This window comes from Triticum aestivum, chromosome 3A (assembly GCF_018294505.1).
Source record: "Triticum aestivum cultivar Chinese Spring chromosome 3A, IWGSC CS RefSeq v2.1, whole genome shotgun sequence".
Classification (NCBI taxonomy): domain Eukaryota; kingdom Viridiplantae; phylum Streptophyta; class Magnoliopsida; order Poales; family Poaceae; genus Triticum; species Triticum aestivum.
Window position 1 is genome coordinate 535,902,247 of NC_057800.1, and position 18,099 is coordinate 535,920,345.

An 18,099-nucleotide genomic window follows, 5' to 3' on the forward strand; every position below is an offset into this window, starting at 1 on the left:
GGCATGCCTGGCAACTCTTCGGGAAATACATCAGGAAAATCCTTTACCACTGGTACTTCCTCCTGCACAACTCCTGATAAGGAATTTACTTGTGTCCTCTTTGGTACATACCGGGATACATACTTGATCCTTCTCCCTTCTCGTGTGGTAAGCAAAATTGACTTACTAGCACACTCAATATTCCCTTCATACTTTGATAACCAATCCATGCCTAATATCACATCCAATCCTTGAGATTCCAATACTATTAGGTCTGAGGGAAAAACATAGTTACCAATCCTTAATGGTAACCGATCACACCATAGACTAGCCACATATTCTGCTCCTGGCGAGGTTACTAACATGGGTGACCTAAGGGCTTGGGTTGGTAGGTTATACTTATCCACAAATCCCTCGAGATGTATGAATGCGATGCACCAGTATCAAAAAGAACTAGTGCAGTAAATGACTTAACCAAAAACTTACCTATTACTGCATCGGGCTGAGCTTCAACCTCCTCCACACTAACGTGGTTCACCTGTCCCCTGTTGAAAGGGTTCGGCTTCTTCCCAGAACTTCCATTGCCATTTTTGGCCTTCAGGACATTCATTTGCATAATGTCCTGGCTTCGAACACTTATAACAAGTGACATGGCTCAAGTCCTTCTTGGCTGGGGTTGATGGGGTGTTGCGGTTCTGTCCATTGCTTCCTCCATTCCCATTACCATTCTTGGTGCCATTGTGATTGTGCGAGCTACCTACTCCATGGGTATGCTGAAAATGTCCTCCCGGCCTAGGGGTAAAACGTGGCTTCTGCTGAGCACCTGAATTATACTTTCCTTGTCCATACTTCCTCTTGCGGTTCTCAATTTGCTGGTGCTTCCCTTCAATCATAAGAGCACGATCTACCAACTCCTGGTAGTTGTTGAAGGTGGCTACCATCAACTGCATACTCAACTCATCATTTAGTCCTTCCAGAAATTTCTCCTGCTTAGCTGCATCCGTAGCAACGTCATCTGGGGCATAACGTGCTAGCTTACTAAACTCCTCCACATACTGGCCAACTGTCCGTCCTCCTTGGTGCAAGTTATGAAACTCACGCTTCTTCATGGCCATTGCTCCTGCTGAAACATGGGCAGTACGAAAAGCCTGCTGAAACTGGTCCCATGTGACAGTGTTGACTGGGAAGGTGGCTGTGAAATTCTCCCACCAGGATGCTGCGGGTCCTTCTAACTGACGTGCGACAAACTTAACCTTCTCCACATCTGTGCATCCTGCTGTGGTCAACTCCCTACCTATCTTGCGGAGCCAATCATCTGCTACTATCGGCTCGGTGCTACTGGAAAACACCGACGGATTTAGCCTAAGAAAACGGGCTAAGTGGTCAACAGGTGGTGGTGGTGGTGGGTTGTTGTTATTGTTCCCCTAATTCTGATTCTGAACTAGCAACTGCATCAAGGTGTTCTGCTGCTGGATCAACTGGGTGAGCTCCGGCGGAAAGGCAAATCCGGGGTCACGTCTCGGAGGCATCTGAGGGTTTTAGAAAAGACGAGATATAAGAATAGAGGGGGTCTAAAGAGAAAACACTACCCGTGTGCACATGAGGCAAAAGCACACAATTCACTTCAATAAATCAAACAAAGGCATACAATCGATCTAACTATCGCAAAGTACTCGGACTACTATATTTACATGGTGGACTACTACTACTGATGAGGTGGTCTACTAGAAATATTCTATGGTTGTAGACTCTGCTCCTGCTTCATCAACATAGTCATCATCGCTACTATCTTGTTCCGAGTCGGTGCCGTCAATGATGATGTAGTCTTCCGGGCTAATCTCCTTGGGTTCTTCGTCTTCATCTATGGGCATAGGTGTAACACCCTCGATGCGACTATAGCTCCCACGTGTCGAGGCACGATTAGAGGCATAATCGCATTGAAGGCATATGTCGCAAGTGAGGTAATCTTCACACAACCATGTAATACATAAGGGAAAAAGATACATAGTTGGCTTACAATCGCCACTTCACACAATTACATGAATAAAGCATTACATCAACCAACACAATCAAGGTCCGACTACGGAACCAAAATAAAAGAAGAACCCCAAAAGCGACAAAGGTCCCCGATCGACCCCAACTGGGCTCCACTACTGATCGGCTAGAACGAAACAACATAAAGGACAAGATCTTCATCGAGCTCCTCCTGAGCTTGGTTGCGTCATCTGCACGGACTCATCGGCACCTGCAAGTTGGTGTTGGAAGTATCTGTGAGCCACGGGGGCTCAGCAATCTCGCACCCTCGCGATCAAGACTATTTAAGCTTATGGGTAAGGTAAAGGTATGAGGTGGAGCTGCAGCAAGCGACTAGCATATATGGTGGCTAACATACGCAAAAGAGAGCGAGAAGAGAAGGCAAAGCACGGTCGATAAAAGTATGATCAAGAAGTGATCCTATAGCAACCTACGTCAAGCATAACTCCAACACCGTGTTCACTTCCCGGACTCCGCCGGAAAGAGACCATCACGGTTACACACGCTGTTGATATATTTTAATTAAGGTCAACTTTAGGTTTTCTACAACCGGACGTTAACAAATTCCCATCTGCCCATAACCGCGGGTACGGCTTTCGAAAGTTCAAAACCCTGCAGGGGTGTCCCAACTTAGCCCACACAAGCTCTCACGGTCAACGAAGGAATAGACCTCCACCCGAGACGTGCCGATCAGACTCGGTATCCCGGTACAACAAGACATTTCGACAGGGTAAAACTAAACTAGCAACACCGCCCGAATGTGCCGACAAATCCTGATAGGAGCTGCACATATCTCTTTCTCAGGGCACACCGGATCGTCCAAACTTCCGGTAGGCCAGCCCAGAGTTGCCCCTGGTGGCCACCGACGGCTGACAAGTTGGACCAACACTCAGAGGAGCACTGGCCCAGGGGGGTAAATAATGATGACCCTTAGGAGCGCGACTCCCAAGGGAAAAGAAAAGGCTAGGTGGCAAATGGTAAAACCAATGTTGGGCATTGTTGGAAGAGCTTTACTTAAGGCGAACTGTCAAGGGGTTCCCATTATAGCCCAACCTCGTGAGGAACGCAAAATCCGGGAACATAACACCGATATGACGGAAACTAGGGCGGTAAGAGTGGAACAAATCACCAGGCATAAGGCCGAGCCTTCCACCCTTTACCAAGTATATAGATGCATTAATTAAACAAGATATATTGTGATATCCCAACAAGTAAACATGTTCCAACAAGGAACGATCTCCATGTTCTAACAAGGAACAAACTTCAATCTTCACCTGCAACTAACAACACTATAAGAGGGGCTGAGCGAAGCGGTAACATGGCCAAATAACGGTTTGCTAGGACAAGGTGGGTTAGAGGCTTGGTTCAACAATATAGGAGGCATGATAAGCAAGTGGTAGGTATCGCAGCATAGGCATAGCAAAAGAGCGAGCAACTAAGCAAGCAAAGATAGAAGTGATTTCGAGGGTATGATCATCTTGCCTGAAATCCCGCAAGGAAGAAGAACGAGTACATGAAGAAGATAAACGGACGTAGTCGAACGGATCCTCACAATGCAACGTTATCGGATCCAACCCGAAGAAGCAACACCAGAAAAGAGCAAACAACATAGTAAACAACCACCACATAAACATGGCCTGAAACGCAAACAAGTATGATGCATGTCCGGTTTAAGTATGCATGGCATGGCAAAGTGCACAAACAATCCTACAAATTAAGTGGAGCTCAAACATGCAACGAGTTGCATATTGAAGAAAACACCACATGACTTATTTAGTTCTCTCTCGTTTATGTACCCAACAATATTAAATGTTGTTAGCATGGCAAGAGAGTGAAGCAAAGTAAAACTACCTATCTAGTCAAGTTTAAATGAGGCCGGAAGCAACGAACAACAATTCCGGTAAATCCCCATAGCATATTTTAGATTTGGAACTGTTCTGCCCTAAACACAATTTTAGAGTTGTTTAACATGCAAATAAAGGTCACCATGTTAAACTAGGCAAAATTCCACCCCAATTACATATAAAGTTTATTAAATTCGGAGCTACGATTGAATAGTTATGAATTAAATCATTTTAGCATGGCATAGGAGAAAATTTAACCAAACAACATTTTAAGCATTTTAAACATAGATGAAAGTTGGATATTATTAATCTACACAAAATTCCGAGCAAGTTTCATATATAAAACATTTTAAACCGATGCATGGTTAGTGAGTTATTAGATGCATGAACTAGGAGGACTATTCTGCAAAACTGGCAATCCCTGGATAAATGGGCAAAATCGCTCAGTAGAAAAAAAACATGAATCGGGCCGAACCTGGGCAAGCCCAACAGCAGAAGGAAAAAATGGGGCGCTGGGTGCTCTCTCACCACGGTCTTCGGCCCGGCTGGAGGGGAAGCAGGCCGAGGTGGGGGCAGCGCGCTGGGCCGGATGGAGCTGGCCTGGGAGGCCAAGGCGGCGCTGGGCCTTGGCGCCTGCGATTGGAGAGGAGGCCTGGCACTGGCTGCGGGAAGCTGGGCCGGCGATGCTGGGCCTTGGAGCTTCGGCCCAAGCGGGGAGGAGGCGGAGGTGCTCGTCTCCCTCGATCCCGATGGGATCCCAGGAGGCAAGGGCGGCGGCGCCCGAGGTCAACGGCGAGGCGGCAGCGGCGGCTTGCCATCGGGGAGGAGCAGAGGAGGCCCCTGAGGTGCGGATCCGGACGGGATCCATCCGTTTCCGGCCGCAATGGTGAAGATCCGGCGACGGAGGCAACGAGGCGGCGAGAGTCGGCGCCGGCGACGAGGCACGGAGGCGGCGGCAGAGGAAGACTCGGGCGACGGCGGATCTGAGTGGCGGCGGGGAGACTCGGGCGGCGGCGACCGATTGGGCTCCGCGGGTCCGATCCGGGCCCGGTGGGCCTGGCGCGGTGGAGGGGGAGAGAGAGGACGGCGGTGCTGACGTGGCACGCCGTGGTTTGTCGCGGCGGGCGGCGCGGACATGTCCGGTGCGGGAAGAAACGTCCGGCGTCGCGGATCTGAGAATTTTTTAGGGTTAGGGGAAGAATGAACCGCGAATTTCGGAGGGGGGTGTATATATAGGCATAGAGGGAGCTAGGAGAGTCCAAATGAGGTGCGGTTTTCGGCCACGCGATCATGATCGAACGACCGAGATGATGGAGCAGAGTTAGGTGGGTTTTGGGCCAAATTGGAAGGGTGTTGAGCTGCAACACACACGAGGCCTTCTCGATCCCTCGGTTAACTGTTGGAGTATCAAACGAAGTCCAAATGATACGAAACTTGAGAGGCGGTCTACCGGTAGTAAACCAAGGCCGCTTGGCAAGTCTCAGTTCAATCCGGAAATGTTTAATCCCCACACACAAAAGAAAGCTCGAAATCACCACCGGAGGAGAACGAAGCGCCGGAATGCAAAACGGACAATGGGGAAAATGCTCGGATGCATGAGACGAACACGTATGCAAATGAAATGCGCATGATGACATGATATGCAATGCATGACACGCAAGCAATGACAAGGCAACAACAGCGAATAACTGAACGACACCTGGCACATCGGTCTCGGGGCATTACAACACTCCACCACTACGAGAGGATCTCGTTCCGAGATCTAGAATGGCACCGGAGTGAAAAACGGAGGCGAAAGAGAAGAGGTAAAACTAAGTTGCTTCTTTGACAAACAAGTGAAACCACGAACCTTGAAAAGGTTAAGCCATTTCGAGAAAAGAATACAATGGGGATGAACAAAATTGAAAACACACCGATAGGAAGGAGGAACAAAGAAGAACAAATTCGTATAGCGCTCCGGTTGGGAAGAGATGCGAGACTTGATAAGGCAAAAAGAACTTGAGAAAAAGGGCACAACACTCTGGTTAAATGGATAAATCAAGAAAAGAACATGCTCTTGACAAGAGCAAGAAGAAGTTCTGAAGAGAGTAGCAACACAATGCCTCTGGGAGAAAGAAATAGAAGATAGATAATTGAAATAAAAGAATGTTGAAGAAATTGCCAACTTCTGCCACAAAAGAGTTTGAAAAGGCATCTTAAGGAGAAGGGTCGAACGGAGTTATTGGAAAGCCAACAACGAAAGAATAAACTTGATATGGTCTTATGGAGTACATCTCAAATTATGAGGTGACAACCTGCCACTCACGGGAAAAGAATTGTATTGGCATGAATAAGGAGACAAGAAGCTTATCGCCGGAAGGATAAAGAAGAGCTTGGGTCATTTATAAACAACATAGATAGCAACAAGCCATAGAGAAGGCTTTAGGTGAAATATAACCCAAGATAATTCCAATGACGAGATTGATGGATTTAAAATACCTCATTCATAACAACATGTGAGTTATGAAACATGAACTCAAATTATTAAGAATGACGTAAAACCACCTCCAAAGATACGGTAGAAAGAAATTGTACTCCAGATAGCAAGATGAAGAAAGCTTGAGCTCCTTTGAAAAGAATCTCGATGAACACTTTGAAAAGGAAATAAATCCTCTATGAACCAACAAGTGGAACCTCCATGAAGAACTCCGGTAACAAAAGGATGATCACACGGAAAGAAAGGGTAGTTGAAAACACAAGGTGGAACCTTGTGCAGATTTAGATAGATCTCCGTGATTACATAATTGCGAGAGCTTGGAACTCCGGGAAAGAAAAAAAATGAGCTCTTGAAACAAGAATAAGTATGATAAACCACTCCGGAAAACAAGAATTGAATAAACTCGATGAAACAAGAATAAGAATTACATTATGCATATCCTTCACCAATTTAAAATTGATGACAAACAACGGATTTGGCATACTACTTATTCTCGAAGAAAGGATTAAGATAGATATCGCGCCAACTTGAGAAGGTCTTCAACAAAACACCGGTGGAATCGAAACAACGGATGAATTGATAAGTAAGAGAACTCTTGAACGAACCACCGTTAGAATTAAAATAAATGAAGTAAAGGGATGAATCACCGGTTAGAATTAGCAAATACACGAAGATGCTTGAGAGTATTTAGATACATGAGAACGACGAGATCACGAGCCGATTAAAGATCACTTGAACGAAGCACCGGTATGATTTAGGGTATGCGAGCTGAAAGCTAGACTGAATCAATCTTAGATGATGGGCTCCGGATAATCCGACAGAAAAATACTCTGAGTTACTCCAAATGAGTGAAAAGAATTCTGACAATCGAAAACAACTATGAGAGGTTCATATCGCTAGAACCACGAATCTTGAAGAGAAAGGAGCAAGATTAAAAGAAACTCTTCTTTGGTCTTCAAAATATGAGAATGACGATGATAAACACCATCAAGAATCGTTTAGGCACTCCAGAAGAATCAAAAGCGAAGAGATTGAGCCAACGATGAAAAGAATTCGACAGATCTTGGAGGGAGGCATTTGACTGATGATAAATCATTCTTACGTCAAACTTCGAAAAGAAGATTTGAGGATAGCTCCGGGAAAAATAAGAAGAGTCAGGTAAGATCCTGGGAAAAGACCTGTGGGTTAGGGCCCACTGAAAGAAACACCGTTGAACGATTTGAGAGAGAAAACACCGGTTGAATTAAATGGCTTGAATGAGATAACAACCTCGAAAGATCTTGAATGAATGCAGAGTGGAAAACACGAATCTTCTGAGATATCTTGAGCACTCCGGAACAATTAAATGGTGAGAAGTGAATGAATATGAGGTGCACCAGCATGAGAAGATATTTGAAACAAGGAAAAAGATATGATCAACACCGAAAGCTTGAATTGGTTCCACCGGAGAAGAAAAGAATGAAGAATGATGAACTAGTAGAAAATCTCCTTGAGAACCACCGGGTAAGAATATTGACGAAAAAGAATGGAGTGACTTCACATGAATTGAATGGATACCCGATGAAGAAATCTGGGTCCTCGAAGAAACAAAAAGGGAGGGAGGGTGGGAAAAAGAAAGACAACTTGGAGATGGATGAAACGAACGCTGTTGAAAGAGCTGATACTTGATCTTGCAGATGTTGAAATGATCGGATCCACTTGAGGAGAGACACACCGGTTGAAAAGAAATTGAAATGAGAAACTCGATGATCGAAAAGGATTAGTATTCACATAGGAATATGAGAACACCATTTGGGGAAGGTATGGAATCAACATTTGACTTCGAAGCAACTCGAATACCACAACTCAATACAAAAACAAAGGGATTGGCTTGCAGAATAAGCCGGAACAAACATATGATAGAGATTTCGTCCGAAGTTTTCGTGGTGGGGCCTACACGGGCTCGATCGTACAGCACCATCATGTACAAGGCAGTGCACATGACATACGAAGCGTCCCCGAGTCGGCATAGCCAAGGACTCTTTAAGACACAATGAGACCACTGTAAAACCGACCGTGAATAGGCGGACCACTAGACGTCGAACCCCAATTTCATATCATACATCTGTCGGAAAGATATCCTAAGAGCTACTTGAATTCCCACTTATAAACTCCCAAAACTTTCCCAGTTATGCAATCAGGTGTTGGAGATACAGGGGAAGCATAATATCTCACCCAAATCTAGCAAATCCTACATTCAGCTGTATCCATCCTTCAACACATAACCAAGAAACCTTCGGAAATCATCTACCTCAACCTTCGAAAAGCATCCGTTATACAAGTTATGGCGATACTCCCGAACTCCCGCCCCAGTACTGGGTGGCGTCGAGGTTATCTCACCAACGAACTACATAAAAGAGATTTTCGATGTCGGCGTACTAAACTCAGGTATTCCAGAACTGCAACGATAAAATTATGACGACAACACCTCAGAGCTCAACTCCCCGGGACACTTCCACTAAACCCCTGACAGGAGGCACCAAGACAATGTTCTCATCATAAAACCATCGAAACGATTCCAAGATACCCGCGTGATCCTAAAAAAAATTTAGTGAAATTTTGAGAAGAGAAGAGTCAAAACTCTACGTCAGGAAGCCTTACCAGAGCGATGAAGGGACTGGGGAGTAAAAAGAATTCCTAAACTCTCCGATATATAATTCCTAGAAGACTCAAAACATTTTTCTAGACACAACTCGGCCGCTAAAAATGATCAAACAGTGGGGGCTCCTAAGGTCGGGGAAGGCTCTGATACCAACTTGTAACACCCTCAATGCGACTATAGCTCCCACGTGTCGAGGCACGACTTAGAGGCATAATCGCATTGAAGGCATATGTCGCAAGTGAGGTAATCTTCACACAACCCATGTAATACATAAGGGAAAAAGATACATAGTTGGCTTACAATCGCCACTTCACACGATTACATGAATAAAGCATTACATCAACCAACACAATCAAGGTCCGACTACGGAACCAAAATAAAAGAAGAACCCCAAAAGCGACAAAGGTCCCCGATCGACCCCAACTGGGCTCCACTACTAATCGGCTAGAACGAAACAACATAAAGGACAAGATCTTCATCGAGCTCTTCCTGAGCTTGGTTGCGTCATCTGCACGGACTCATCGGCACCTGCAAGCTGGTGTTGGAAGTATCTGTGAGCCACGGGGGCTCAGCAATCTCGCACCCTCGCGATCAAGACTATTTAAGCTTATGGGTAAGGTAAAGATATGAGGTGGAGCTGCAGCAAGCGACTAGCATATATGGTGGCTAACATACGCAAAAGAGAGCGAGAAGAGAAGGCAAAGCACGGTCGATAAAAGTATGATCAAGAAGTGATCCTATAGCAACCTACGTCAAGCATAACTCCAACACCGTGTTCACTTCCCGGACTCCGCCGGAAAGAGACCATCATGGTTACACACGCTGTTGATATATTTTAATTAAGGTCAACTTTAGGTTTTCTACAACCGGACGTTAACAAATTCCCATCTCCCCATAACCGCGGGCACGGCTTTCGAAAGTTCAAAACCCTGCAGGGGTGTCCCAACTTAGCCCATCACAAGCTTTCACAGTCAACGAATGAATAGACCTCCACCCAAGACGTGCCGATCAGACTCGGTATCCCGGTACAACAAGACATTTCGACAGGGTAAAACTAAACCAGCAACACCGCCCGAATGTGCCGACAAATCCCGATAGGAGCTGCACATATCTCTTTCTCAGGGCACACCGGATCGTCCAAACTTCCGGTAGGCCAGCCCAGAGTTGCCCCTGGTGGCCACCGGCGGCTAACAAGTTGGACCAACACTCAGAGGAGCACTGGCCCGGGGGGGGGGGGGGTAAATAATGATGACCCTTAGGAGCGCGACTCCCAAGGGAAAAGAAAAGGCTAGGTGGCAAATGGTAAAACCAATGTTGGGCATTGCTGGAAGAGCTTTACTTAAGGCGAACTGTCAAGGGGTTCCCATTATAGCCCAACCGCGTGAGGAACGCAAAATCCGGGAACATAACACCGATATGACGGAAACTAGGGCGGTAAGAGTGGAAGAAAACACCAGGCATAAGGCCGAGCCTTCCACCCTTTACCAAGTATATAGATGCATTAATTAAACAAGATATATTGTGATATCCCAACAAGTAAACATGTTCCAACAAGGAACGATCTCCATGTTCTAACAAGGAACAAACTTCAATCTTCACCTACAACTAACAACACTATAAGAGGGGCTGAGCGAAGCGGTAACATGGCCAAATAACGGTTTGCTAGGACAAGGTGGGTTACAGGCTTGGTTCAACAATATAGGAGGCATGATAAGCAAGTGGTAGGTATCGCAGCATAAGCATAGCAAAAGAGCGAGCAACTAAGCAAGCAAAGATAGAAGTGATTTCGAGGGTATGATCATCTTGCCTGAAATCCCGCAAGGAAGAAGAACGAGTACATGAAGAAGATAAACGGACGTAGTCGAACGGATCCTCACAATGCAACGTTATCGGATCCAAGCCGAAGAAGCAACACCAGAAAAGAGAAAACAACATAGTAAACAACCACCACATAAACATGGCATGAAACGCAAACAAGTATGATGCATGTCCGGTTTAAGTATGCATGGCATGGCAAAGTGCACAAACAATCCTACAAATTAAGTGGAGCTCAAACAAGCAACAAGTTGCATATTGAAGAAAACACCACATGACTTATTTAGTTCTCTCTCGTTTATGTACCCAACAATATTAAATGTTGTTAGCATGGCAAGAGAGTGAAGCAAAGTAAAACTACCTATCTAGTCAAGTTTAAATGAGGCCGGAAGCAACGAACAACAATTCCGGTAAATCCCCATAGCATATTTTAGATTTGGAACTGTTCTGCCCTAAACACAATTTTAGAGTTGTTTAACATGCAAATAAAGTTCACCATGTTAAACTAGGCAAAATTCCACCCCAATTACATATAAAGTTTATTAAATTTGGAGCTACGGTTGAATAGTTATGAATTAAATCATTTTAACATGGCATAGGAGAAAATTTAAGCAAACAACATTTTAAGCATTTTAAACATAGATGAAAGTTGGATATTATTAATCTACACAAAATTCCGAGCAAGTTTCATATATAAAACATTTTAAACCGATGCACGGTTAGTGAGTTATTAGATGCATGAACTAGGAGGACTATTCTACAAAACTGGCAATCCCTGGATAAATGGGCAAAATCGCTCAGTAGAAAAAAAACATGAATCGGGCCGAACCTGGGCAAGCCCAACAGCAGAAGGAAAAAAATGGGGCGCTGGGTGCTCTCTCACCACGGGCTTCGGCCCGGCTGGAGGGGAAGCATGCCGAGGCGGGGGCGGCGCGCTAGGCCAGATGGAGCTGGCCTGGGAGGCCAAGGCGGCGCTGGGCCTTGGCGCCTGCGACTGGAGAGGAGGCCTGGCGCTGGCTGCGGGAAGCTGGGCCGGCGATGCTGGGCCTTGGAGCTTCGGCCCATGCGGGGAGGAGGCGGAGGCGCTCGTCACCCTCGATCCCGATGGGATCCCAGGAGGCAAGGGCGGCGGTGCCCGAGGTCAACGGCGAGGCGGCAGCGGCGGCTTGTCGTCGGGGAGGAGCAGAGGAGGCCCGTGAGGTGCCGATCCGGACGGGATCCGTCCGTTTCCGGCCGCGGTGGTGAAGATCCGGCGATGGAGGCAACGAGGCGGCGAGAGTCGGCGCCGACGATGAGGCACGGAGGCGGCGGCGGAGGAAGACTCGGGCGGCGGCGGATCTGAGTGGCGGCGGGGAGACTCGGGCGGCGGTGACCGATTGGGCTCCGCGGGTCCGATCCGGGCCCGGCGGGCCTGGCGCGGTGGAGGAGGAGAGGGAGGATGGCGGCGCTGACGTGGCACGCCGTGGTTGGTCGCGGCGGGCGGCGCGGACATGTCCGGCGCGGGAAGAAACGTCCGGCGGCGCGGATCTGAGAATTTTTTAGGGTTAGGGGAAGAATGAACCGCGAATTTCGGAGGGGGGTGTATATATAGGCATAGAGGGAGCTAGGAGAGTCCAAATGAGGTGCGGTTTTCGGCCACGCGATCGTGATCGAACGACCGAGATGATGGAGCAGAGTTAGGTGGGTTTTGGGCCAAATTGGAAGGGTGTTGAGCTGCAACACACACGAGGCCTTTTCGGTCCCTCGGTTAACTGTTGGAGTATCAAACGAAGTCCAAATGATACGGAACTTGACAGGCGGTCTACTGGTAGTAAACCAAGGCCGCTTGGCATGTCTCGGTTCAATCCTGAAATGTTTAATCCCCACACACAAAAGAAAGCTCGAAATGACCATCGGAGGAGAACGAAGCGCCGGAATGCAAAACGGACAACGGGGAAAATGCTCGGATGCATGAGACGAACACGTATGCAAATGAAATGCGCATGATGACATGATATGCAATGCATGACACGCAAGCAATGACAAGGCAACAACAGCGAATAACTGAACGACACCTGGCACATCGGGCTCGGGGCGTTACAATAGGGCCTCCCATAAATACCGCTATCTTCATAGTTAGGTCGGCATTCTTATCCACCAATACTTCAATTTCTTCTTCATAATCTTCACGTGTAGCCTTGAGTTCTTCCTCCAGTTCCTTGATTCTAGTTTTAGCCTTCTTCAGATCTATCATGTCGGCGCACATCTGATTCTCCTGTCGTCGAATGTGCTGGTTTAACTCCTGGATAAAAGCTGCGATTGATCTATCCTTCCTAGTGCTAATCATCTCCCAGTGTTCATCTCGGCGCCCACAAATCTGGTAGATAGTATCCTTGAGATCCTCGCGGTAGACTTCTCCAATGCGTCCCATGGCGATGTGAGCTGCCATACTCTTTCCTAGACTCCAAGTTGGTGCATCAAAAGAAAACTCTCAATGACTGGCATGAACGTCCTTCCTGGAACTTGAACTTGAATCATCCAGCGCTCTTCTTCAGGTAAAGTGGCGTTGTAGATTCCCATGAAGCTTGGTACTCCTATGTTCAAGTATCTAGTGACTTCCTTCAAGTGTCGTCCAAAGGGTGTATCTTCATCTGGTTGTGTGAACTTGTTCCTTGCATCCGCCATCCTAAAGAGTAGAAAAGATGAGAAGTCAGAAGAGAAGAGAGTGAGTAGTGATCTAGGTCTTTAGCTTAGTGGTCGTGTCCTATAGTCAGCGTGTGCTCTGATACCATCTCTGTAGCGACCAGACCTCAAACAGTCTGATCTCTGTGCTCTGGTGTCATCCCTGGATCAGTAATGCTGACACCACACAGTACTCGAAGGATTTATAGCAGAGTAGCAATCACACACTTCTTACATCGAGTGTCTCAAAAGAGAACTTATTACAATAAATATGGCTTACGGCCATCTAATAACGATAACAGCGGAAGGCTTGGAAGATAGGTGAGTCCATCAACTCCAACGGCATCACTGAGTATAGAACCACGACCTAAAAACTCCTTAATCATCGTCTGAAAAGTCTGCAACATTTACGTTGCAGCTCGAAAATGGGTCAGCACATGGAATATGCTGGCAAGGTAACACATAGAGAGTAATGGAATGCAACAGCTATACTATATGCATATTTGGCTGGTGGAAAGCTCTATGGTTACAGTTTTTGCGTAAAGCCAATTTTTCCCTACTTCAAAGGAATAAATTTAATTACTATCATGGTGGTTGTTAAACATTGAGAATGGTTGACAGCATTCTCAATCCCAATTAAAATAACATCATTAAACCCAACAAAACTAACTTTAGAGTAACATGTTGAGATTCACATGAAAATCCAAGTACTAGATACTCAAGATGTCCATAACCGGGGACACGGCTAACCATGATTAGTTTATTACACTCTGCAGAGGTTTGCGCACTTTTCCCCACAAGACTCGATCGCCTCCGTTTGGTTTCTTGCACTACAGGGTGTTTGAGAAGACGGATGACCGAGACATAGTCTTTCAGAAGCGCTACCACCTTACGATCGGGTAGACCATACCACCTACATCCCCTACATCTTCTAGTCTACCACTGTAAGAGTTCGCACAACTTAGTCAACTATGCCAGAGCCCATAATGGCTTGTGGCTGCACACGGAAGTTTCTAGTATGAATAATCTCATGATCCCTTTGATCCTGGGTGGCGGTCCAAAAGAAAAACAGGCAAGTCCTGGAAACCCCAGGTGCCTCAATCCACCCAGATGTGTGTTTAAGTTGCCACCTTAGATAAACCATTAATTATCAATCTCACATCTTTCATAGATTTCACTCACCCAATCCACATCTACTAGTATAGCATGGCATAATAAGCAAACGTAGAAGTAACTCCCAAAGGTTTGATAATAAACAGGTAATAGGTACTGCCTCATCTACTTCCCATCCCACAATTTAATTAGATCCTAATCATGCAATGTATGGGAATTGATCTAATGCAATAAAACTGGGTTGTAGAAAAAGGTATGATCAAAGTGTTACTTGCCTTGCTGATGATCCGCAAAACCTAGAGATTCGAAGTAACAGGCGGCGCACTCCGGGTATTCTATCACAGACAAAAAAACAAGCATACAATAAGTACTCATCTAATGCACAGGTAAACCTCAAATAGAAATCTAACCAGAAAGTTCAACTTAAGAACCCTGGTTGGCAAAAAGAATCAAATCGAACGAAGCAAAAGAAATCAAACGGCGAAAGAAAACAACTTCGTTCTAGTATCAGATCTAAGTCAAATTTTACAGTAGCAAAAACATGTTTAAGTTGATTATTCGGAAAGAGGGTTTCGAGACGAAACTCCAGGCGCTTGAATCGCCTGATTCCGATAAACGAGCGAAAAGTTATACTAAAATGAAAATCGGATCAGAAATCGCGATCAGAAAATAACTGCGAAAAACCCGACGAAAAAGAAAAACAACAAACAGAATTTTTTTTAAACGGCACGGAAAACAAGGCGGTGGCGAACCTCGGGCGGCCGCGCTGCTCCGACGAGTCGGCGGCTGCGGCGGCGGCGGCTAGGGTTAGGGTTTCGGGGCTGGGCGGCTCGGCTCTCTCTCGGGCCGGGGCGGCGGCTTATAAAGCCTCGGCCGGCGGTGTCCTGGCCGAGTACGGCCCATAGTCGGTTCCGCGTTTTTTTTAAATAATTCCGCTCGGAAGAAAAATGAAAAGAAATACTAAACGGACTCCAAAAATCACGAAATAAATTTTCCCGGGTTTCTAAAATCAAGCCCGATAAAGTGAACATTTTTCTGGGCCCAAACTACAACTTTGAAAACGCACATTTTTCCTCAATTCAAATAAAAATACCGAAAAACTCCGAAATAAAACTTATTTGATTTTTTTATTAAATCCTCAATATTTCTACATTTTGGGAAAGTCATTTTATTCCCTCTCTCATATTTTTGTAATAGAAATAATTGATGATAAAATAAATAAAATCAAATGATCCTGTTTACATAATTTGAGAAAACTCAACTATGTAAATAACGAAATCCCCAACTCTCTCCGTGGGTCCTTGAGTTGCTTAGGATTTTCTAGGATCAAAACCAAAAGCTAAATAAAATATGATATGCATGATGACCTAATGTATAACATTCCAAATTGAAAATTTGGGATGTTACAAATACCCTACTCCAGTGTGTGGTATGGTGGATTGCCTCTTGGGCTGATGATGATGAACAATACAAGGAAGAACAGCCTCGCGAGGGTCTGCTCTTGGCTGGGGCGATGAACTATTGGGAGGAGCTCAGTCACCTTTCTCTCTCTCTCTCTTTCTCGTCTCTCTCTCTCTCTCTGCCCCCTTTGCTCTGTGGGTGGCTGGTCCTATTTATAGAGGCCCTGGTCCTCTTCCATAATATCGAGCGGGAAGGGAGCCAACAATGGCGGGCTAATTTGAAGGGGGACAGCTAGTACTAGCTACCCTGACAAAAGTAGTCTTCGCCTGCACAAAGCTTTGGTGATGACGCCGTCTTGGGCTCCACGGTGACCTCTGTCTCGTAGTCCTCCTGGTCTTGGTCTCGTTGCACCGAAATGGCAACCTTTGCCTGATGCCTCGGTACTCCGCGGCTGTGCTTGCCCCCTTTGCACCAAAGAGGAAGGTAGGACACTGCGCGGGCTGGCACCCGCCTGGCGCCCCCGGTCGTCATGGCTTGCGTCACGGGCACCTTGTGAGGTACCCTTCCTTGATCTCTCCACCTCCTCGTGAGCCAGCCTGATGTGGCCGCGCCTGAGGAAGCTACGCGTCGTCCGCCCCGCGAGGCTTGGGCCCTCGCGAGGGTCTTGGGTTTGTGTTGGTGAAGATGGGCCACGCTGGGCCCCCCTTTGAGCCACGCCGCAGGCCGCAGGCAGGCAAGTCTGGGGACCCCCATTCCCAGAACGCCGACATGGGGTTGATGGGTTGGTGCGATTCTGGCCGTTGCTTCCTCCATTTCCATTTCCATTCCTGGTGCCATTGTGATTGTGCGAGCTACCTCCTCCATGGGTATGCTGAAAATGTCCTCCCGGTCTAGGGGTAAAACGTGGCTTCAGCCGAGCTCCTGAAGTGTACTTCCCTTGTCCATACTTCCTCTTGCGATTCTCAATTTGCTGCTGCTTCCCTTCTATCATAAGAGCACGATCTACCAACTCCTGGTAGTTGCTGAAGGTTGCTACCATCAACTTCATGCTCAACTCATCATTCAGTCCTTCCAGAAACTTCTCCTGCTTAGCTGCATCCGTAGCGACGTCATCTGGGGCATAACGTGCTAACTTACTAAAATCCTCCACATACTGGCCAACTGTCCGTCCTCCATGGCGCAAGTTGCGAAACACACTCTTCTTCATGGCCATAGCTCCTGCTGAAACATGGGCAGTACGAAAAGCCTACTGAAACTGGTCCCATGTGACAGTGTCGACTGGGAAAGTGGCTGTGAAATTCTCCCACCATGATGCCGCGGGTCCTTCTAGCTGATGTGCGACAAACTTCACCTTCTCCGCATCTGTGCATCCTGTTGTGGTCAACTCTCTAGCTGTCTTGCGGAGCCAATCATCTGCTACTATCGGCTCGGTGCTACTAGAAAAGACCGGCAGATTTAGCCTAAGAAAACAGGCTAAGTGATCAACAGGTGGTGGTGGTGGTGGGTTGTTGTTGTTGTTCCCCTGGTTTTGATTCCGGACTAGCAACTGCATCAATGTGTTCTGCTCCTGGATCAACAGGGTGAGCTCCGGTGGAAAGGCAAATCCGGGGTCACGTCTCGGAGGCATCTGAGGGGTTTAGAAAAGATGAGATGTCAGAATAGAGGGGGTCTAAAGAGAAAACACTACCCATATGCACATGAGGCAAAAGCAAACAATTCACTTCATTCAATCAAACAAGGGCATACAATCGATCTAACTATCACAAAAGTGCTCGGACTGCTATATTTACATGGTGGACTACTACTACTGATGAGGTGGTCTACTAGAAATATTCTTCGGTTGTAGACTCCATGATATCTGCTCCAGCTAAATCGACATAGTCATCATCGCTACTATCTGGATCCAAATCGGTGCCGTCGATGATGATGTAGTCTTCCGGACTAATCTCCTTGGGTTCTTCGTCTTCCTCTACTGGCGTAGGGCCTCCCATAAATATTCCAATCTTCTTGATCAGGTCGTCATTCTTCTCCACCAATACTTCAATTTCCTCTTCATAATCTTCATGTGTAGCCTTGAGTTCTTCCTCCAGTTCCTTGATTCTAGTCTTAGCCTTCTTCAGATCTATCATGTCGGT